The sequence below is a fragment of the Mustela putorius genome, unplaced genomic scaffold (genome assembly GCF_011764305.1).
Source record: "Mustela putorius furo isolate JIRA1106 unplaced genomic scaffold, ASM1176430v1.1 tig00003834_pilon_pilon_pilon, whole genome shotgun sequence".
NCBI classification, from domain to species: domain Eukaryota; kingdom Metazoa; phylum Chordata; class Mammalia; order Carnivora; family Mustelidae; genus Mustela; species Mustela putorius.
The window spans coordinates 128,671,293-128,692,731 of NW_025421987.1; the positions used below are offsets into that span (position 1 = coordinate 128,671,293).

At 40.9% G+C, this 21,439-nt stretch overlaps 1 long non-coding RNA gene across 1 annotated transcript in view; it reads right to left on the bottom strand.

Moving 5' to 3' along the window:
- Positions 1-1,717: 1,717 nt before the first annotated feature.
- LOC101689307 overlaps positions 1,718-21,439 on the bottom strand; it is a 57,298-nt gene continuing 37,576 nt past the window's right edge. Inside the window, exon 3 of the long non-coding RNA XR_199567.3 lies at positions 1,718-1,866. This is a non-coding gene — a long non-coding RNA (uncharacterized LOC101689307). The remainder of the gene's footprint in view (positions 1,867-21,439) is intronic.

Consider the following 21,439-nt stretch of genomic DNA (forward strand, 5'->3'; position numbering starts at 1 on the left):
GATCGAAGGAAAAGGGGCAATATTATAGATGGCCATTGAACACATTTGAGGCAAGAAAAAGAGAGAAGATCCAAACAAAGTTTCAGGGGGAATACAACAGTTCACGTCTCTTCTTCATTCTGCTTTCCCCCAAAATAGCCCAGTGATCTTAGAAACAAATCACAACAGAGAACCCAGTATGAGGAAAACACAATATGAAAGAAACAAGGTGAGCAGTAATAGAGTTTAAAGTGAAATTATTCTCTAAATAATGAATTTAAACTACAAAAATGACTTTGAATTTAAATTGTTAAATTTTCAATATTATAAGGAAACAATGCTAATATAAAAATAATCATGAAAAGAAAGATATTGACAGGGGCATCTGGGTGGCTCAGTGGGTTAAGCCTCTGCCTTCAGCTCAGGTCATGATCTCAGGGTCCTGGGATTGAGTCCCCTCTCTCTCTGCCTGCCTCTCTGTCTACTTGTGATCTCTCTCTCTGTCAAATAAATAAAATCTTAAAAAGAAAAAGAAAGAGATTGCCAGTTAAACAATTAACTTGGGTTTAAAAACCAAGATTATACCAAAAAACCAAAAACCTTGGGAAGTTGGAGATAGACATGGGTGGGGAAAAAAAGAAAGTGTATTAGGTCACCCATTGTCTGTGCAAAGGGCCAGTAGGTCCTTTCTCATTCTTGACATTGATAAAAGAATACAGGATCAACTATTTTTTGAAATGTAAGGGTAACCATTAACCTAGGAAAAATAGAATTCATAATGTTCAAATCACTTGGGTAAACAAGAACAAACAAACAAGCCACTTGGCAAAAGATGGGAAATAAAGAAGCAAAATGCCTTAAAATTCCAAACAGTTTGCAGAAACTACAATGAAAGCAGTAAGACCACCTATGTCTATCGTGGAAACAAATCAAAACAAAGATCCCCAGATTGGATCTAAATGTGGATTATTCCTAAGAAACACATCTAAGACAATGACAGAGAAACTAAAATGAGTTAGTAAGTAAATAAATAAATAGACAAATAAATGAAGGTGCAAGAATACACCAGGGTATGACACACAAATAAAATCATCTGGTTAAAACACAAGGTAGGGGGATGCCTTGGTGGCTCAGTTGGTTAAGCATCTGTCTTCAGCTCATGTCATGATTTCAGGGTCCTGGGATCGAGTCCCACATTGGGCTCCTTGCTCAGCCAGTAGCCTGCTTCTCTCTTTGCCTGTTGCTCCTCTTGCTTGTGCTCATGCTCTCTCTCTCCCTGTCTCTCTCTCTCTCTCTCTCTCATTTTCTGACAAATAAATAAAATCTCTAAAATATTTTAAAGGGAAGAAAAGCTTGTTCCTTTTATTTTTCCTAAAGATTTTATTTATTTATTTATTTTAGAGGAAAAGGGAGAGAGCACACAATGGCAAGCAGGTAGAGGGGCAGAGAGGGAGAGAGTCCTCAAGCAGACTCTGCACTGTACTTGGAGCCCAACATGGGACTCAGTCTCAGGACCCCGAGATTATGACCTGAGCCAAAACCAAGAGTTGGCCACTTAACTGACTAAGCCATGCAGGCACCTTACCCCATAGTTCATTTTAGCAAAAGCATCACATTTATGTGGAAGAAATGTATTGATGAGCCACTGTCGTGGCGTTGGGAGCCCAAGGGCAAGTTTAGGTCCCAGAATGTGCTCACTAAACTCTTGTGTAGAACCCTGTAGAGGACTTACCTGTGATCCCCAGACACAGGTAGAGAGAGAAGGCAAGGAACCAGCAGGCTGCCAGTGGGCTGTGCTCTGCTCTGTTACCGTCTTCCTGTGCTCCAAGCAAGGTCAGTCCAGGTAGCCAAAAGTCCTGTTGAATGCTGGGTGCCCATGGGCTCTTTCTAGAAATGGGTAAAGGAGCTTGTTTTTATGTCTGAATGGATGAATGGTGAGATACTTAAAGCAAACTCCAGCTGTGAGGGAGACTATTAGCAGGGCCCCGGCATTTGCAGCAACACTGAGGAGGTCTTTGTTGTTCTACAGGGGTACAGGTGTAGAGGTCTGACTCAGATTTCCTAACAGCGGACTTACACCAGTGAATGCACTACCATGGAGATTTGGGGAACCCAAACACCAGACTACAGCAGAAGTTGAGGACTGAATGTAACAAACACAGGCACAAAGCTCAATCATGGCATTCATTCCCAGGGATGGCAGAGTAAAGAGCCACAGATGAAGAGTTTGGGTCCCTGGTAGCTGGGCTGCATACGGAGATCCCCATAAATGAGCGGCAATCAGGTTGGGCCTGTGCCCTCAGTTGAAGTAAATGTGCAGCACCGTGTCAGCGCTTGGCCCAGACCCCTTCAAATCCCTTTCTACCCCTTCTGGGTGCTCCTACCACTTCTATGTCTTCCCTGTGATTCCACTGCCTATAGCGAGAGCCTGCAGTGATTTCCTGAAGTTCCCTTCAGACTGGTAGAGCCCACCCAGTGCACTGGAAAGAAAGGCTAGGAGTTCCGGGGAACTTACTTCTCCATCATGGCCCATAGCCACTGGCTAACGGGTGCAAGAAGATTCAAGTCCATTCCCTTTCAGAGGTGTAACTGTACCTCAGAGCAAAACTTATACTCCAGAATTCCCCTCAGGATCAGGTTAAAAGTATCTTTCATGGGACCTTGCCTGAAATCTCCCTGTGTTTGTCTCCTGACCTTCTGGATATTGCATTGCCTCAACTCTCTTGTCAGATTCTCATCTCAGCATTTACTTCTGGGGAATCCAACTAAAACAGGTGTATCTGCCTCATGCAGATCTGGCTATTCCTACCAACCAACTTCCTCCCTTTGTTTTGGTTTCCTGACAGAAAGCAACCTCATGACTAGTAGACCCTTTTACAGGGAATGAAAGAGTTGGCCCATGAACACCAGCATTAGGATGTCTCTCACCTTAGTACTTTGCCCTCGGAGGATCTGTTAAAGACTGTCCTCATCCATTTTTTTGAAAACCTATAAAGCTACTATTGAAATTTTTAGCTCTTGGAGTCTCTCTTCATTGACACCAGGTTTCTCTTCTTTGAGACAGACAATTCTTTGTTTTGGGGAACTGTGCTATGCATTATAGGATGTTTAGTAGTATCCCTGGTCCTCTACCCACTAGATGACAATAGCATCCCCCTCTCCCCTCAAGCTATAATAACAAAAAATGTCTCAGACATCACCAAATATTACATGGGAGAAAAACTGCCTCTGGATGAGAACTATCCATCTACAAGGGCCCCTGGGGCTGTGGCTGGTGCTACCATCACACTCTTTGGAATGAGAACCCACTTTCCCCTCCTCTTTTGAGGTCAAATTTATTAATGGTGTGAGGTAGGGGTTTTTGCTTTGAAAACACAAGAGACTTCAAAGGCCTAGTCTCTGAGAGAGCACACCAAGCTGGTGTGCTCTATCTCTGACTTCAGTAGCTTTCTCATATATCCTAGACAAGGTTCAAAACCTTTGTAACTGATGCAGAAGGAGCATGCTCTGAATAGAGTCTCCACCATCATTTTCCATTTCTTTGGTAATAGGAAGAGTGATTTACCCTAGGTATTCCATATTGTTGAGGGCCTCCCATTAGGCTGGTGAAAATGGGCTTCTAAGTCTGTAGATAGATCCCCAAATGCACCCACTAGTTTTCTCCCTCAAGGAATGTAACTCCTCCTTGCTAAGGAAGCAGAATTAAGAACAGGATAGAACCTCTTTCATGAGCAAGATTTATAACATGACTGATAGAAAATGTGATCCAAGTCAGTGTAGCTATTTGTGATTTCCATTCCACATGAATCTGTTCAGAATGTTCTGTGTAGGGGTGCCTGAGTGGCTCAGTGGGTTAAGCCTCTGCCTTCAGCTCAGGTCATGATCTCAGGGTCCTGGGATCGAGCCCCATGTCAGGTTCTCCACTCCATGGGGAGCCTGCTTTCCCCCCGGCTCTGCCTGCCTCTCTGCCTACTTGTGATCTCTCTCTCTTTCTCTCCCTCTGTCAAATAAATAAATAAAATCTTAAAAAAAAAAAAAAAGACTGTTCTGTGTAATTCTCCTTGGCCATGAGGGGAATGTAAAAAGCACATGGAGTTTGCTGTTAATGGACTTATTATAGCTGTGTGACTTTGGAGAAGTTTCTTAACCTCTCTGAATCTCATTTTCTTTACCTAACAATGAGTACCTATTCATGAGCATGTTGGTGTTTTACTTTTTAATAAAATGAGATAAAATATGCAAGATCACCTGGTAAAATATGTATCACATAACTGTCAATCAACAGATGGCAATTACTCTGTCTTTTATAATGCTGGCCAAGTTCCTTCATTGATCTGAGCTTTGATTTTTTTCGTTTATAAAGTGAGAATGATAATACAAATTTCACTGGGGTCCTATGGAGATGAAGTAATAATTTAGATAAAAATCTTTTTAGAACTGTAGAGTTCCATAAAATATGATTATATCTACTACATAACCACTATGGATAACACTGGAGCTTATAACATGATGAGCACTGGCAGCTTGCCTGTAAGTTCTGGTGCCAGCAAAGGGTAGAGTTGTGCTCTTTGACCACCTCAGAGCACCTGCTTTTCTCACCTTAATACTAATGCAGGTATTTTCGAGTAAGTACTGGGCCTGAGTGAAGTTTCCAAAGTACCCCACCCTAAATCAAGGGGCCATCCTCTGGTTCAGAATCCTGAAGGGCTTAACTTTTCTGATGGGGAGAAAAGTCCTATAGTGTAAAATATCTTCCTTTGATACTCTGTAAGAGCTAACATTTTTAGAGTATTCACTCTGTGTCAGTCATTGTGTTTCACTAAAGATATTGTGTGAATTATCTTACATGATCTTCACATGATCCCCTAAAGTGAGCACTATTATCCTTAATTTATAGATGAGTTAATTGAGGCTCAGAGTAGTAGCTTAAGTGTGGGAGCTGGAATTCTAATCTAATAGTCTAACTCATACAACTGGCAGCCCTCTAATTTCAAATACTGGGAACACTGTCACTCTAGAGCTTAGATTAAGACTTTGTTGGTGGTGGGGTGGATACAGGGGGGACGACCTCTTTCCCTCAAAATAAAAAATAATATTCTATCAACCAGAGTTATCCCAAGTGAAACATGGCACCTTTAAGTATGAGGGACCCCCTACTATTACAGATATTCAAGAATAGTCTGAACAAATAGCCATCAGAGATATAGAAGGGAGAATTCTATTTGGCTAGGTTTTTTGTTTTTTTTTTTTTTAAAAGATTTAATTTATTTATTTGGCAGAGAGAGATCACAAGTAGGCAGAGAGGCAGGCAGAGAGAGAGGAGGAAGCAGGCTCCCTGCTGAGCAGAGAGCCTGATGTGGGACTCGATCCCAGGACCCTGAGAGCATGACCTGGGCTGAAGGCAGTGGCTTAACCCACTGAGCCACCCAGGCGCCCCTGGCTAGGGTTTTGATTATACAAGAATGTAAATGTGCCAGAAACATCAGGTTTGGGATTCTTGCAAAACACAAAATGTATGTGGCATACAGTCTGTATGGGAATGATATCATAAGTAGGAAGTCAGGTTCTCTTTCAAAAAGAATATGGGATTGATATAAGGGATCATGGGTACAATCAAATCTAATACCAAAAGATCCAAGATAGCTAAGGAAATGGATGGATTAAAGTAGAAAAAATGGGAGCTAAAATGAGCACCAAGAAATTAAAAAGAGCTAGATAAGTCTGAGCAGGCAAGGAGCATTGCCAACCCTAGAGATCAATTTAGATATGTAGGTCTACGTTTACTCTCCAAGGGTGGGCAGGAGTCAGATCCTACTCTGTATGTTAGGCCATGAAATCCAAGCTTCATCTTGCAGGCAAAAAGGAGCCACAGATGGGCTGTAGTTAGGTGGTTTCATGTTGATAAAGTTGGAGGGTGATCAGAGAAGGTCTGATCCTCTGGTCAGACAGTGATGCTTATGATATTGGTCACAGGACTTCTACCCGACATCTCATTGGCCAGTCCGGGCTTGTCATCCAACATGCCACTGATCTGCTTCTGTCAAGTTCATCCATAGGTTTCATCCTGAAAAACTACAGGTAATTTTCTATTTTCATACTACTTTACTTCTCAGCAGCATTTTACACAGTAGCACTCTCCTAAGTTGGCTTCCATGATAGCATGCTCTCCAGGATGCTTTATTTTTATTCTACAATATTTAAAACCCACAAAAAGCATAGAAAGTTTACACACCCATACACCTACTACCAAAATCAAGTAGATGTTTACATACTGCAATTATTAATCCAACTCTATTGCTTCTTGTATCTATATTTTTTCCTTCTGGATTCAATTTTCTTCATCCTAAAGTACATACTTCTTTCTGGTAGAATCCTCTCGATTATGGTCTAAATATGTTATTTTTGTCCCTTTCTTGAATGACATTTAGCTGACTGCAGATTTTAAATTAAGAGTGAATTTTCCCTTAATTATTTCTTTATATAATACCAATCCTCTATTACTGTTGAAGGTCTATTGTAGCAGTAAACCCTCCTCATGGACACTGTTTTAGAAAACAAGCAGCAAGATGACAGACCTAAAACTAAAAACAACTAGTTATAATATAATTAAATGTAATGGCTTAAACCCTCCCATTAAAGGCAGTGATTTTGTTTGGATAAAAAGATGAAGATACAACTAAATTCAGCTTAAAATAAGTGCATTTTAAATATGAAGATACAAACAGATTAAAAATAAAAGAAAGAAAAAATTATATCATGTTAACACTACCTCCCTATCTCCCCTCAGAAAAGATTGGAATGGCTATATTAAATGTTAGAAAAAATCAATTTCAGAACAAAGACTACTTCATAATGATAAAGGAGTCATTCATAAAGGTCATTCACAAACCTAAATGTTCATGAACCTTACAACAGAGCCTCAAATAGAATTTCAAGGATATAAATGATACAATTCACCATTATAGTTGGAGATCTTAATAACTAAATAATTGATATAACAAACAAATAGAAAATTAGTAAGATATAGGAGACTTGAACAACACTACCAATCAGCTTTACCTATTTGACACACTTATAGAACATTCCACTCAACAATGGAATACACTTTTTCAAGTACACACAGAAAATTTATAAGATGGACAATATTCTGGGGGCGTCCAGATGGCTCAGTGGGTTAAGCCTTTGTCTTCGGCTCAGGTCATGATCTCAGGGTCCTGGGATGGAGCCCTGCATTGGGCTCTGTGCTCAGCAGGGTGCCTGCTTTCCCCCACCTCTCTGCCTGCTTCTTGCCTACTTGTGATTTCTCTCTCTCTGGCAAATAAATAAAATAAAAAAAAAAAAGATGGACAATATTCTGGACCATAAAAGAAGTTTCATTAAATTTTAAGAGATCCAAAGCAGATGCAATATTTTCTGATCACATTAAAATTAAATTAGAAATCAATAACAGAAAGATATCTGGAAGATATCTTGGACGATATCTGGAAGATATCTTGGACGATATCTGGAAGATATCTTTGGAAACTAAGTAACACACATCTAAATAACCCATGGGTCAAAGAAGAAGCCAAAAGGGAAATTAGAAAGCATTTTAATTTAATGAAAATGAAAACAATAGCATACCAAAATTTGTGCAAGCCATTAAAGCCATACTTATAAATTTATACACTAAGTGCCTACGTTTGAAAAGAAGAAAGGTTTTAAATTATTGACTTAGCTTCCACATTAAGAAACTAGAAAAATGAGACAACTTGAGACCCAAAATAGGCAGAAGAAAAGATGGAGTGAAAAATCTATGAAGTAGAAAACACCAAAAAATGAAGAAGATCGATTAAACAATAATTAGTTTGAATTACCAATAGTAAGAATGAGGGAGCTGCCATCACTTCATGTTCTACAGTATTAAAACATAATAAATAAATATTATAATTCACTTTATGTTGAGAAGTTTGACAACTTAGATGAGATGAAAGGAACAAAGGATAAAACAACTAAAGCTTGCTCAGGAAGAAATACATATTAACAGCCCTAAATATATTTAAAAAATTAAGTTTATACTTGAAAACATTTCCCTAAAGGAAACTCCTAACCCAGAAGAATTCACTGGGAATTCTATCCCACATATAAGAACAGAATATTACCAATTCTATACAAACTCTTTCAGAAAATTGCAGAGAATGGAATACTTTGCAACTGACTCTACAAAGCCAGCCTTACTCTAAAGCCAAATGAGACAAAAACTTTCAAGAAAATTACAGACCAATATCCCTCATGAACATAGCAGCAAAAACCCTCAAAAGAATACTAACAAGATGAATCTAGCAACATATAAAAAAGATCATCCATCACAAACAAAAGATGTTTCTCCCACTTGTTTTGTCACCCAACACTGTTACTCAACATTTGAAAACCTTAAGGCTACTCCTACACCATACGTACCCTTGAACTTTATTTGTGAAAACCCACCAAGTCTTTCTATGACTTATTACCACCTTTCCTCTTCTTTCTTTGCAGTACTGTTCGGTTATTAGACTTGGACCCTTGGTGTTTGCTGAGGAATCTATCTTGTGTACACCCTTTGGTTTTTTCCAATTCTGGATATCTAAATTCAGAGCCCAAGACCAGTCCCAAATTCAGCCAGCCAGAGTCTCATCCATGTCCAGCCTATTTACAGACAAGAATAAGACCACCTTAATTTACAAATGCAGGGCTTTGATAAACAATATATATAAAACACCTAACACATGGAAGACACCCAAGGAACACCACTTTCCTTTTTCTCTTCTAGGGGAAAGGTCTGGATGAAATCTGAGTGAGGCGAGCTGCCTATTATGTTAGGCTTCCAGCTCTATGTTGCAAATCCAGATGTGGGAAGCCCATTGCTCTTCTTAAACATCCAGCTTGCTGGATAAAGTTGCAAAGTGCTGTTTGGGCTGTGCTGGAAGATGAGGACTATTTTTGGTGGAGAGTAATTTAATCTCATTACCACCAGCAGTCCATTTACGGCTGATGGTTCTGCCATAGATTTCAGACCCTATCAACAAGATAAGGTGCATCATTTCTGGGAGATGTATGATTGCCACTGCAAAATTATTTTTAGGAAGCTGTCTTTTTATTTTGTCCAGAACATTCACCTGAAAATAGCTCTGAACATTGTGGAGGCTGCACCTTGCAGAGTACTGAGCTAAAAGTTCAAGCCTAAAGATTTATGGAGAAGATTTTACCTCTAATTCCAGATTTTGTAATGATACAAAACATGTTGATAATAAATAGCAGCCATAAGAGTCTTGAGAATATGGTACAAATTCAATCCACTCCCTGCCTTTTATCCAGAAAGAATCTAAGTATCCTGTTCCTTGAGGCAGCGGCTATTTCTTCCCCTCTCTGCTAATAGTGGACTTTCAATTGTATTCCACTCACAGGTTGCTTTCCTTTTCTTCCTTGCTGACAGAATCCTAATTTTGTTCAGGCAGCAAATCATGAAAGCCAGTCTTGGCAATCCCAGTCCTTTTTGCCAGTCTAAGGGAGCCAGGAAGCCAGCATGGGAGCCAGGGTTGGCAAAGGAGATGGAAGGAGATGCTTCTAGAGACTTCTGCAAGAATACAGAAGAAGAGCAGTACATGAAGAAAACCCTCCCCTGCCACTTCCTCAGTCTTAATTTTGGAGCAGGATGGGGATTTGATGTTTGAGGGTGCAGCAGCTATCTTGACACCAAACCACAGCCTGGGGAAATGTGAGGCAGAGGGGAAGCATGGGTACTAGGCTTGGACTACCTTCCTTTGGATTTTTGATGGTTAAATAATAAAAGTCCTGGTGGCCTAAACCACTGCAGCCTGGGCTTTTACTATTTGTAGCTAAAACAATTCTGAGATGAACACCTACTGATTTTCCAATATGTGTTCTCTCCATCTTCCTTAGTATGTAAAACAACACCCCTCCCCCACCACTATCACCATTTTCTTCTGGGAATATGGTCACCTGGATTAATGCTCCATTTCCCAGTCTCCATTTTAACTAAGTATGCCCATGTGACCAATGAGATTTTAGCAGATTGTGTCAGATGAGAGCCATTGGAAATCATCCTTAAAAAGAATTGGTTCATAGTATTCCATTGTGTATATATACCACATCTTCTTTATCCACTCATCTGTTGATGGAACTAGAGCGTATCATGCTTAGGGAAATAAGTCAAGTAGAGAAAGACAACTATCATATGATCTCCCTGATATGAGGAAGTGGTGATGCAACATGGGGGCTTAAGTGGGTAGGAGAAGAATCAATGAAACAAGATGGGATTGGGAGGGAGACAAACCATAAGTGACTCTTAATCTCACAAAACAAACTGAGGGTTGCTGGGGGGAGGAGGGTTAGGAGAAGGGGGGTGGGGTTATGGACATTGGGGAGGGTATGTGCTTTGGTGAGTGCTGTGAAGTGTGTAAACCTGGCGATTCACAGACCTGTACCCCCGGGGATAAAAATATATGTTTATAAAAAATAAAAAATTTAAAAAAAAAGAAAAAAAGAAAAAAAAAGAATTGGTTCATATATTTTGCTCCTTTTGCTTCATCCCCATCTTCATGTAGGCACTTGGAATGAGAATGTGATGGTTGGAGCTTTAGCCAGCATCTTGATCTGTGAAGATGAAAGCCTTATCCTAGGGACAAAAAGTGGCAAGGTGAAAGAACCTATGTCTTTGAGGTGTTTGCAGGCAAGAACAGCCCTAGATTTGCCCACCTCCAGACTTTTGTACAAGAGACAAGTCAGTCTCTATCTCATTTAAGCTATTCTCTGTTCATGCAACTGAGTTTAATCCCAGGTGATAAACTAAATGGGCAGCTGCTGGGAATACCCCAGAGCCATTGTACTTCACACCCCAGAGTCTACAGCAGCCCTCTAGTTTCTAGAAGAGAAAGAAGGAATTAACAGTGAATGGCAATTACTCAACTCTTATATTGTAGCACAAAAGTAGCCATAGATAATATGTTAAACAAATGGGTATGGCTGTGTCTCAATAAAACTTTATTTACAGAAACAGTTAAGTTGGTTAGATTGGGCCTGTGGCCAGCTATTTTAGATGCCAACCATTGTGTTAGATACTCATTTGTTAAGCATCTACAATGTGCCTGACATTTGTCCAGATGTTTCAGAACACTGCCCATAATTATTTTGATCAGATTCTGAAAGTCTCATGCATGGGGACACTGATCACTAGAGATAGTAGCCACATAGCCACACTCACAGTCAGTAACAGTGCTAATAACAGTGCTGGGATGTGAACCCAGACCTGGTTTCTAAAATTCATGCCCACTTGAATATATTACTCTCATATTCTTTTCCATGAATGAAATTTCTCTTCTAGTAACTGTGCACTGTACCTGTGAGACTGCTAGTGGGCACACCTGACCACATTTCAGATGCTCCGCAAGGACCAGAACAGTGGGACACACCAGCGAAGCTCATGGAAAGAGACGCAAACATAAACATTGTCTCATTTAACACATTTCCTGCAGACAGAACAGTCAGCTTCAAGTTATGGGTGGGAGAGGAAGGGACAGACAATAGAAGGAAAAAAAGAGAGGCACGAGGCTCTGAGGAATTCCACAGCAGAATAGACTAATTATAGTGCCTCCTCCTGAGAACCCAGTAGGCAGGAAGTTGGAAATTCTAAACCTACCAACAGGGACCTACCATGTGCTGACCCCTATATTAAGGGCTTTCCTTCTGTGGTCTTATTGAATCCCCCCAAAAAGCCCCATGAAGTTGATACCAGGAACCTCCTTAATGGTACCAGAGGCTTAGAGAATTGAGTACATGGCACAAGGCCACCCAGCTTGTGAGCAAAGCTATGAATTAAGTGGGCATCGGTCTCAGTCCTAAGCCCATCCTGTCCCCAGCCCCATGGCTTTCCAGAGCCACTCTTGCAATGGAAGAGCAATAGGGGCTGCTCTGGGAGTGTCTTGTCCCTTTGGCCATACCACTCTGATCAGAGTGTGGGCAAGTCAAGTCCCCTGTTCTCTCTGCTCCTTTTTCTTTGGGCAGAGCAGCGAAATATGCAGAAATGGAGAGAGCAGTGGCTTCAGTGGGAAGGAGCATAAGGTTTAAAACCATGTGTCTAACCAACACACCGTCCTTACGCTCTCCTTCTTGTACTGACTGACTGCAAATCTTGATAGAGTCTGGCTGCCTGCAGACCCCAGAATACCTTCATGATGCCTCTGCAACTGCCTACCACAGTGGGATGGACCTGGGAGCAAACCCAACCACCTCTGTTCTACAGAAGTCTTGGTGAGCAGGGACAGTCCAATACGGCTAGCACCAGAGCCCTGAGGTAGGACAACTTTCTTCTTAGAAGGGCCCTAAGGGATGGGGAGCATTGTCCATGAGGACTAAGGGCTGGAAAGGCAGGGCAGAATTGGGTGAATGTAAGGGGTGGTGTGCCCAGTGTGGCATACATGGATCTTTGTGCCATTTCGGCCCCATCCCCACCCCTCCCTTCTCCATCCTTGACCTTACCTCCTGTAGCCTCCTAACTCTGCAAGAGCTCTCATCTCCTTGATTTTCTTTTCCTGGCTACAGCCTTGCATGTTCAAAGGCCCTTGAGCACTGCTCAACTCCCTCAAAGTTTCTAACTTCATCTAAACATTCACCTTAAATGTTCACTCTCTTTCTTCCAGATGTTAAACAGAGCTATCAGAACCAGGATGTCTTTGGGGATGCAGCAGCTGTTTCTTCAAGTTGCACATTATTTTTGATGGTCACTCATGTACTGCGACTGTGGGGTAAACACCTTTGGTCAGGAGACAGAGGTAGGACCGGGGAGGTTGGAAGTAACCAAGCTGGTGGGAGTTTGCCACGGTGTCTTAGAAACAGTTTGGTTTAAGCCCAGACAACCTGAGTTCAGTGCTGGGATCTGACTGCTTTGAAGTAGGGCATGTCACTCAACCTCGGTGTGCCTCAGTTTCTGCATCTGTAAAGAGTGATAATAATTTCAGGATTGTCAGTAGATTATAGGGAATATGGGGAAGGTGCTTTTCACACTGTAAATAGAATTACAAATGTAGTATGTGATTTCCTGTGCACAACACTTAGCAATTGGGTAATTAGAGTCCTATGTTTCTGTAGCAGTCAATGCTTTTGATGATGAACAGACCAAGGACTAGATTAGACAAGCCCAGGCAGCTGCTAGAGGCTGTGAGGGGCACAGGTTGTAGCAGCTTCTGTTCAAAGACGTCTCGTTTTACTAGGCTTTTGTGTTTTCAAGGAGAAGCGGTCAACTTTTTTTTTCTTTAAATTTCTCTCGATTCACCTAGGGATGCTAATTGGTGTATATTCTGTGTAATGGGAAAATATTAAGATTGTCAAGATGGCAGTAGGGAGAGAGGATGCAGAGAAAAAAGGAGGGAAAACTCACAGTTTATGGAAGTATGAGTACCCACGTCTTGGGTTGTTTTTTTGGTTTTAAACCTAATGAGCAAATAAGAGCCCACTTGAAGTGGTCCTCACCCCAGGATCTTTATGACCTGCTCTTGACTCAAACTGATTTCAGCTGCATGTACTTGTGAGTGTCTGGGAGTCCCTGTGCCCTTTGGCCTGAAAGGGTTGCAGAAGCCTCCAGAAGCCTCCTCCATGTCTGTCTGTGTCGACTATGTTTCTGGGTTTTTTTTTTCAGACTGTTTCCTTTTCACCTCTGTCCTCAGCTGTCTGGGTAGGCCTGACTCATAAGAAACCACAGCCAAGACACCTGGTGGTCTGAGTCATTGGCTATTGGAGCATCTCTTTCTTAAAAAAAAAAAATAAATAAATACAGGCAAAAGTAAGTGCCTAAGTAACTACTGCATTTTGCAGGACATTTCATCTAAGTAGTGCTTTCAATGGTTAGCTCTGGGAATTCCCCACATGTGTCAGATGACTTCTCATTGGCAACTGTGATATAAGCAAATCATTTTGTCTCCCAGCAACAGGCTTCCCTCCTCCCTCCCTTTTCCTTCTGCAAGTAGGTTTGGGTGGAGAAATGAGGACATGGTGTGCTGCCTGGTGCACATGGAGGACAGACCAGTAGACCCAGGAAGGTAGATGGAACAATTTCAAGGGGGAAAAGGAAGCACAGGGCATAGAACTCAGCCTGGAGATGGTCCTGGGCACAGGTGTGAACAGGCCAGGTGAGCTGCTGAGGGGAGACTTCCTAGGCAGGATCAGATGATTCTTTGCCTCCCTCTTTCATGGTCAAGTGACATGCTCCCTTAAGCAGCAGCTTTCCTTTACCCCTGGGACCCGCAGAGGCTGCACAGCTCCTCACAGACCCATCAAAGTACCTTGCAGGAGGAAGTACAGACAAAGGTATGGGTTGGAGATGGAGGAGAGCCATCCTTTTCTTAGGGCCCGTACACCCATAGGGGGCACTAATAACAGTGCCCTTCCATGCCAGTGTTATTGGAACTAGACTCATTAGTGTTCTTTTGATGATCCCTTGGTGGGAGGACACCCCCGTGGGCACAGTGGGGACCAGAAGATGCAGAAGGGAGGCAATATGCTTACAGACAATGGTTTTTGTACCTTGTGACATATCCCCTCAGCCCACTTATGAATTCAACTATAGTTCTGGTGGTAAGCTCAAATGTGGGCTCACTTGAAAATGTCCACCTCAAACATGAGATGAGCCTTCCTGTTTTTCTGCCTCAGAGCCATCTATATCTAAAGCTGGAGACCACTCAACCCTCACACAAGCACAGCATGGAAATGTGGGGAGGTAACACCCCAGGAGTCACCATCAACTAGTGGAGAAGGAGAGCCTCTCATCATTTGGTTGGAACATTCTGGAAGGAATTCTGTACACTTGCCAGATGTCCCAGAATTGAGACCCTGTTGCCCACAAACAACCCTGGTAATACACATAGAGCAGCTTTTCCTCAATCCTGGGCTTGCTCACCGCCTTTCCCTACACCCCTACTTCCTGGGATCTCCTCCCAAATAAACCAGTCCCGTCTCAGGCTCTGCTTCCAGGGGAGTCCAAACTAAGACAGAAATGGCATTAACATCTGAGGATTTGAAATGAAAGGTGCTTAAAGGTCTTGTATCAGCTTCTTGGGAATGCAATCTCTTACATTTTGGTATTGCCATTTATACCTAAACCAGAGAGGAGGAGAGTTCCAAAACCAGCTTTGAAACCCCTCTACACCACAGGAAATTGCTGTTGTCAAGTCAGGCTGTGAAAAAGACTTAGTGACACAGAAAGCTCAGAGGACCTAGTCAGGGGAATTGATGGGGTGACTCAATTTATCATGTGACAAGAAATTCTAGTTTTCCTCAGGAGAAAGCTGCTGGATATTATTATTTTTTCCTCAGTCATATGGTTCCATTTTTTAAAAAAATCCACAGTTCTAGAATGGTGAGTGGCTGAGAAAAGACTGGGGAGAGTAAAGTTGTAATGTGAACCTAAAAACGTTTATAAAAACTTTACATTCATAAAAGCACATTAAATTAAGAAAATAACAGTGGAATTTAAACCTTGAAAATTGAAAATAAAAGTTAATAGTCAATTAATTTTTCATGTCTTTAATTTCAAGATAATGTACTGAGATAATGGGCTGATGTACAAAAGAGAAAGATTATTTGGGGAAGAGGCATTCTTAAGATTCCTTTTATCTTCTGAGTCACTTTTGATCTTTATATACCCTATTGAAATTCTTTCTATTGCAGAAAGTAAATACATCACAGATGGAGAGAGACTCATGTATTTGGTAAGGTGTGGTAACTCCCACCCAAATATTTCTTTTCATTTTACTCTGTTCATTAAAGGGCCAGCTAACATGTTAAGTGTGTTTGTGTGTTAGAGACAGTATTCACATGTTTTGTGAGACATTTACAACACAACAGCTCTGAATATACGTGATATTGTCCAGTTCTTTGAACAAGAAAGCTGTTAGGCATGCACTATGATATGATTCAGTTTTAAAACTTTGAAAGGTTGGGGTGCCTGGGTGGCTCAGTGGGTTAAAGCCTCTGCCTTCAGCTCCGGTCATGATCCCGGGGTCCTGGGATCAAGCCCCGCATCTGGCTCTCTGCTCAGCAGGGAGACTGCTTCCTCCTCTCTCTCTGCCTATGGTGATCTCTGTCTGTCAAATAAATAAATAAAAATCTTAAAAAATTTTTTTTTCAATCAATTTTGTGTTTGAGAAAGTGGTATTTATTCTCAGGGAGAAAATAATTCTTTTCTTTAAGGAAATCCTTTAATGGCTCTTTGGTTATAAATAAGCTCCCTGGCTCTTGTCACAGCAAAAAGAGGGAAGTTACTTTGCTTAGATCGTTTAATATTAAGAGACTTTAAATTTTTCCCTGGTGAGTTCAAGTCAGAAGTTAGAGTGCCAGCAGTAGGATACACCCAAGGCAGGGATGGTCAGTTTTAAGTTGTTTTTTGTCTTGTGCAATAATTTCTCTTTGTTATTCTCAAACCTTCAGTGAATCCCATTACTCACAGAGCACTGTATTAGCAGGGAAATGAAGGAGGAGAAAGCAGCCACGTCAGCGTCTGGGCAAAGTAATGCCAAGAGAACACAATAGCCAGCAGAAGCAGAGAGTAGAGGGTCAGAAGTCAGTAAGACAAAGCTGGAAGCAGTTTAGAGTGAGAAGATGCATCTGTAATTCTCCACCTCTAGAAATATTCAGGAGGCAGCTGAATTTCTTACAGAGTGAGTCTGGATGAGGTTTCAGTTTTCCTTGTTTGTTTGCTTTTTCCTGGAGATAAGAAACAGAGACTTAGTGAGGTGATGAGAGTTACCAAGGGAACATGTGCCAGCTGATTCATTCCCCCCAAAAGGTAAAGAAATAGAGATTTTGTGGGATCTTACTGAGCTCACTCATCTTCTGCATCACCTTAGAGGCCATTAATTTGGGGCCATTTTTTTTTTTTTTATTTTTTATAAACATATATTTTTATCCCCAGGGGTACAGGTCTGTGAATCACCAGGTTTACACACTTCACAGCACTCACCAAAGCACATACCCTCCCCTATGTCCATAATCCCACCCCCTTCTCCCAAAACCCCTCCCCCCGGCAACCCTCAGTTTGTTTTGTGAGATTAAGAGTCACTTATGGTTTGTCTCCCTCCCAATCCCATCTTGTTTCATTTATTCTTCTTCTACCCACTTAAGCCTCCATGTTGCATCACCACTTCCTCATATCAGGGAGATCATATGATAGTTGTCTTTCTCTGCTTGACTTATTTCGCTAAGCATGATACGCTCTAGTTCCATCCATGTTGTCGCAAATGGCAAGATTTCATTTCTTTTGATGGCTGCATAGTATTCCATTGTGTATATATACCACATCTTCTTGATCCATTCATCTGTTGATGGACATCTAGGTTCTTTCCATAGTTTGGCTATTGTGGACATTGCTGCTATAAACATTCGGGTGCATGTGTCCCTTTGGATCACTGCATTTGTATTTTTAGGGTAAATACCCAATAGTGCAATTGCTGGGTCATAGGGCAGTTCTATTTTCAACATTTTGAGGAACCTCCATGCTGTTTTCCAGAGTGGCTGCACCAGCTTGCATTCCCACCAACAGTGTAGGAGGGTTCCCCTTTCTCCGCATCCTCGCCAGCATCTGTCATTTCCTGACTTGTTGATTTTAGCCATTCTGACTGGTGTGAGGTGATATCTCATTGTGGTTTTGATTTGTATTTCCCTGATGCCGAGTGATATGGAGCACTTTTTTCATGTGTCTGTTCGCCATCTGGATGTCTTCTTTGCAGAAATGTCTGTTCATGTCTTCTGCCCATTTCTTGATTGGATTATTTGTTCTTTGGGTGTTGAGTTTGCTAAGTTCTTTATAGATTCTGGACACTAGTCCTTTATCTGATATGTCGTTTGCAAATATCTTCTCCCATTCTGTCAGTTGTCTTTTGATTTTGTTAACTGTTTCCTTTGCTGTGCAAAAGCTTTTGATCTTGATGAAATCCCAGTAGTTCATTTTTTCCCTTGCTTCCCTTGCCTTTTGCGTTGTTCCTAGGAAGATATTGCTGCGGCAGAGGTCGAAGAGGTTGCTGCCCGTGTTCTCCTCAAGGATTTTGATGGATTCCTTTCGTACATTGAGGTCCTTCATCCATTTTGAGTCTATTTTTGTGTGTGGTGTAAGGAAATGGTCCAATTTCATTTTTCTGCATGTGGCTGTCCAATTTTCCCAGCACCATTTATTGAAAAGGCTGTCTTTTTTCCATTGGACATTCTTTCCTGCTTTGTCGAAGATTAGTTGACCATAGATTTGAGGGTCTATTTCTGGGCTCTCTATTCTGTTCCATTGATCTATGTGTCTGTTTTTGTGCCAGTACCATGTTGTCTTGATGATGACAGCTTTGTAATAGAGCTTGAAGTCCGGAATTGTGATGCCACCAACGTTGGCTTTCTTTTTCAATATCCCTTTGGCTATTCGAGGTCTTTTCTGGTTCCATATAAATTTTAGAATTATTTGTTCCATTTCTTTGAAAAAGATGGATGGTACTTTGATAGGAATTGCATTAAATGTGTAGATTGCTTTAGGTAGCATAGACATTTTCACAATATTTATTCTTCCAATCCAGGAGCATGGAACATTTTTCCATTTCTTTGTGTCTTCCTCAATTTCTTTCATGAGTACTTTATAGTTTTCTGAGTATAGATTCTGTGTCTCTTTGGTTAGGTTTATTCCTAGGTATCTTATGGTTTTGGATGCAATTGTAAATGGGATTGACTCCTTAATATCTCTTTCTTCTGTCTTGCTGTTGGTGTAGAGAAATGCAACTGATTTCTGTGCATTGATTTTATATCCTGACACTTTACTGAATTCCTGTATAAGTTCTAGCAGTTTTGGAGTGGAGTCTTTTGGGTTTTCCACATATAGTATCATATCATCTGTGAAGAGTGATAATTTGACTTCTTCTTTGCCGATTTGGATGCCTTTAATTTCCTTTTGTTGTCTGATTGCTGAGGCTAGGACCTCTAGTACGATGTTGAATAGCAGTGGTGATAATGGACATCCCTGCCGTGTTCCTGACCTTAGCGGAAAAGCTTTCAGTTTTTTCTCCATTGAGAATGATATTTGCGGTGGGTTTTTCATAGATGGCTTTGATGATATTGAGGTATGTGCCCTCTATCCCTACACTTTGAAGAGTTTTGATCAGGAAGGGATGTTGTACTTTGTCAAATGCTTTTTCAGCATCTATTGAGAGTATCATATGGTTCTTGTTCTTTCTTTTATTGATGTGTTGTATCACATTGACTGATTTGCGGATGTTGAACCAACCTTGCAGCCCTGGAATAAATCCCACTTGGTCGTGGTGAATAATCTTTTTAATGTACTGTTGAATCCTATTGGCTAGTATTTTGTTGAGTATTTTCGCATCTGTGTTCATCAAGGATATCGGTCTATAGCTCTCTTTTTTGGTGGGATCCTTGTCTGGTTTTGGGATCAAGGTGATGCTGGCCTCATAAAATGAGTTTGGAAGTTTTCCTTCCATTTCTATTTTTTTGGAACAGTTTCAGGAGAATAGGAATTAGTTCTTCTTTCAATGTTTGGTAGAATTCCCCCGGGAAGCCGTCTGGCCCTGGGCTTTTGTTTGTTTGGAGATTTTTAATGACTGTTTCAATCTCCTTACTGGTTATGGGTCTGTTCAGGCTTTCTATTTCTTCCTGGTTCAGTTGTGGTAGTTTATATGTTTCTAGGAATGCATCCATTTCTTCCAGATTGTCAAATTTATTGCCGTAGAGTTGCTCATAGTATGTTCTTATAATAGTTTGTATTTCTTTGGTGTTAGTTGTGATCTCTCCTCTTTCATTCATGATTTTATTTATTTGGGTCCTTTCTCTTTTCTTTTTGATAAGTCGGGCCAGGGGTTTATCAATTTTATTAATTCTTTCAAAGAACCAGCTCCTAGTTTCGTTGATTTGTTCTATTGTTTTTTTTGGTTTCTATTTCATTGATTTCTGCTCTGATCTTTATGATTTCTCTTCTCCTGCTGGGCTTAGGGTTTCTTTCTTGTTCTTTCTCCAGCTCCTTTAGGTGTAGGGTTAGGTTGTGTACCTGAGACCTTTCTTGTTTCTTGAGAAAGGCTTGTACCGCTATATATTTTCCTCTCAGGACTGCCTTTGTTGTGTCCCACAGATTTTGAACCGTTGTATTTTCATTATCATTTGTTTCCATGATTTTTTTCAATTCTTCTTTAATTTCCCGGTTGACCCATTCATTCTTTAGAAGGATACTGTTTAGTCTCCATGTATTTGGGTTCTTTCCAAACTTCCTTTTGTGGTTGAGTTCTAGCTTTAGAGCATTGTGGTCTGAAAATATGCAGGGAATGATCCCAATCTTTTCATACCGGTTGAGTCCTGATTTAGGACCGAGGATGTGATCTATTCTGGAGAATGTTCCATGTGCACTAGAGAAGAATGTGTATTCTGTTGCTTTGGGATGAAATATTCTGAATATATCTGTGATGTCCATCTGGTCCAGTGTGTCATTTAAGGCCTTTATTTCCTTGCTGATCTTTTGCTTGGATGACCTGTCCATTTCAGTGAGGGGAGTGTTAAAGTCCCCTACTATCATTGTATTATTGTTGATGTGTTTCTTTGATTTTGTTATTAATTGGTTTATATAGTTGGCTGCTCCCACATTGGGGGCATAGATATTTAAAATTGTTAAATCTTCTTGTTGGACAGACCCTTTGAGTATGATATAGTGTCCTTCCTCATCTCTTATTATAGTCTTTGGCTTAAAATCTAATTGATCTGATATAAGGATTGCCACTCCTGCTTTCTTCTGATGTCCATTAGCATGGTAAATTCTTTTCCACCCCCTCACTTTAAATCTGGAGGTGTCTTCGGGCTTCAAATGTGTTTCTTGGAGGCAACATATAGATGGGTTTTGTTTTTTTATCCATTCTGATACCCTGTGTCTTTTGACAGGGGCATTTAGCCCATTCACATTCAGGGTAACTATTGAGAGATATGAATTTAGTGCCATTGTATTGCCTGTAAGGTGACTGTTACTGTATATGGTCTCTGTTCCTTTCTGATCTACCACTTGTAGGCTCTCTCTTTGCTTAGAGGACCCCTTTCAATATTTCCTGTAGAGCTGGTTTGGTATTTGCAAATTCTTTCAGTTGCTGTTTGTCCTGGAAGCTTTTAATCTCTCCTTCTATTTTCAATGATAGCCTAGCTGGATATAGTATTCTTGGCTGCATGTTTTTTCTCGTTTAGTGCTCTGAAAATATCATGCCAGCTCTTTCTGGCCTGCCAGGTCTCTGTGGATAAGTCAGCTGCCAATCTAATATTTTTGCCATTGTATGTTACAGACTTCTTTTCCCGGGCTGCTTTCAGGATTTTCTCTTTGTCATTGAGACTTGTAAATTTTACTATTAGGTGACGGGGTGTGGGCCTATTCTTATTGATTTTGAGGGGCATTCTCTGAACCTCCTGAATTTTGATGCTC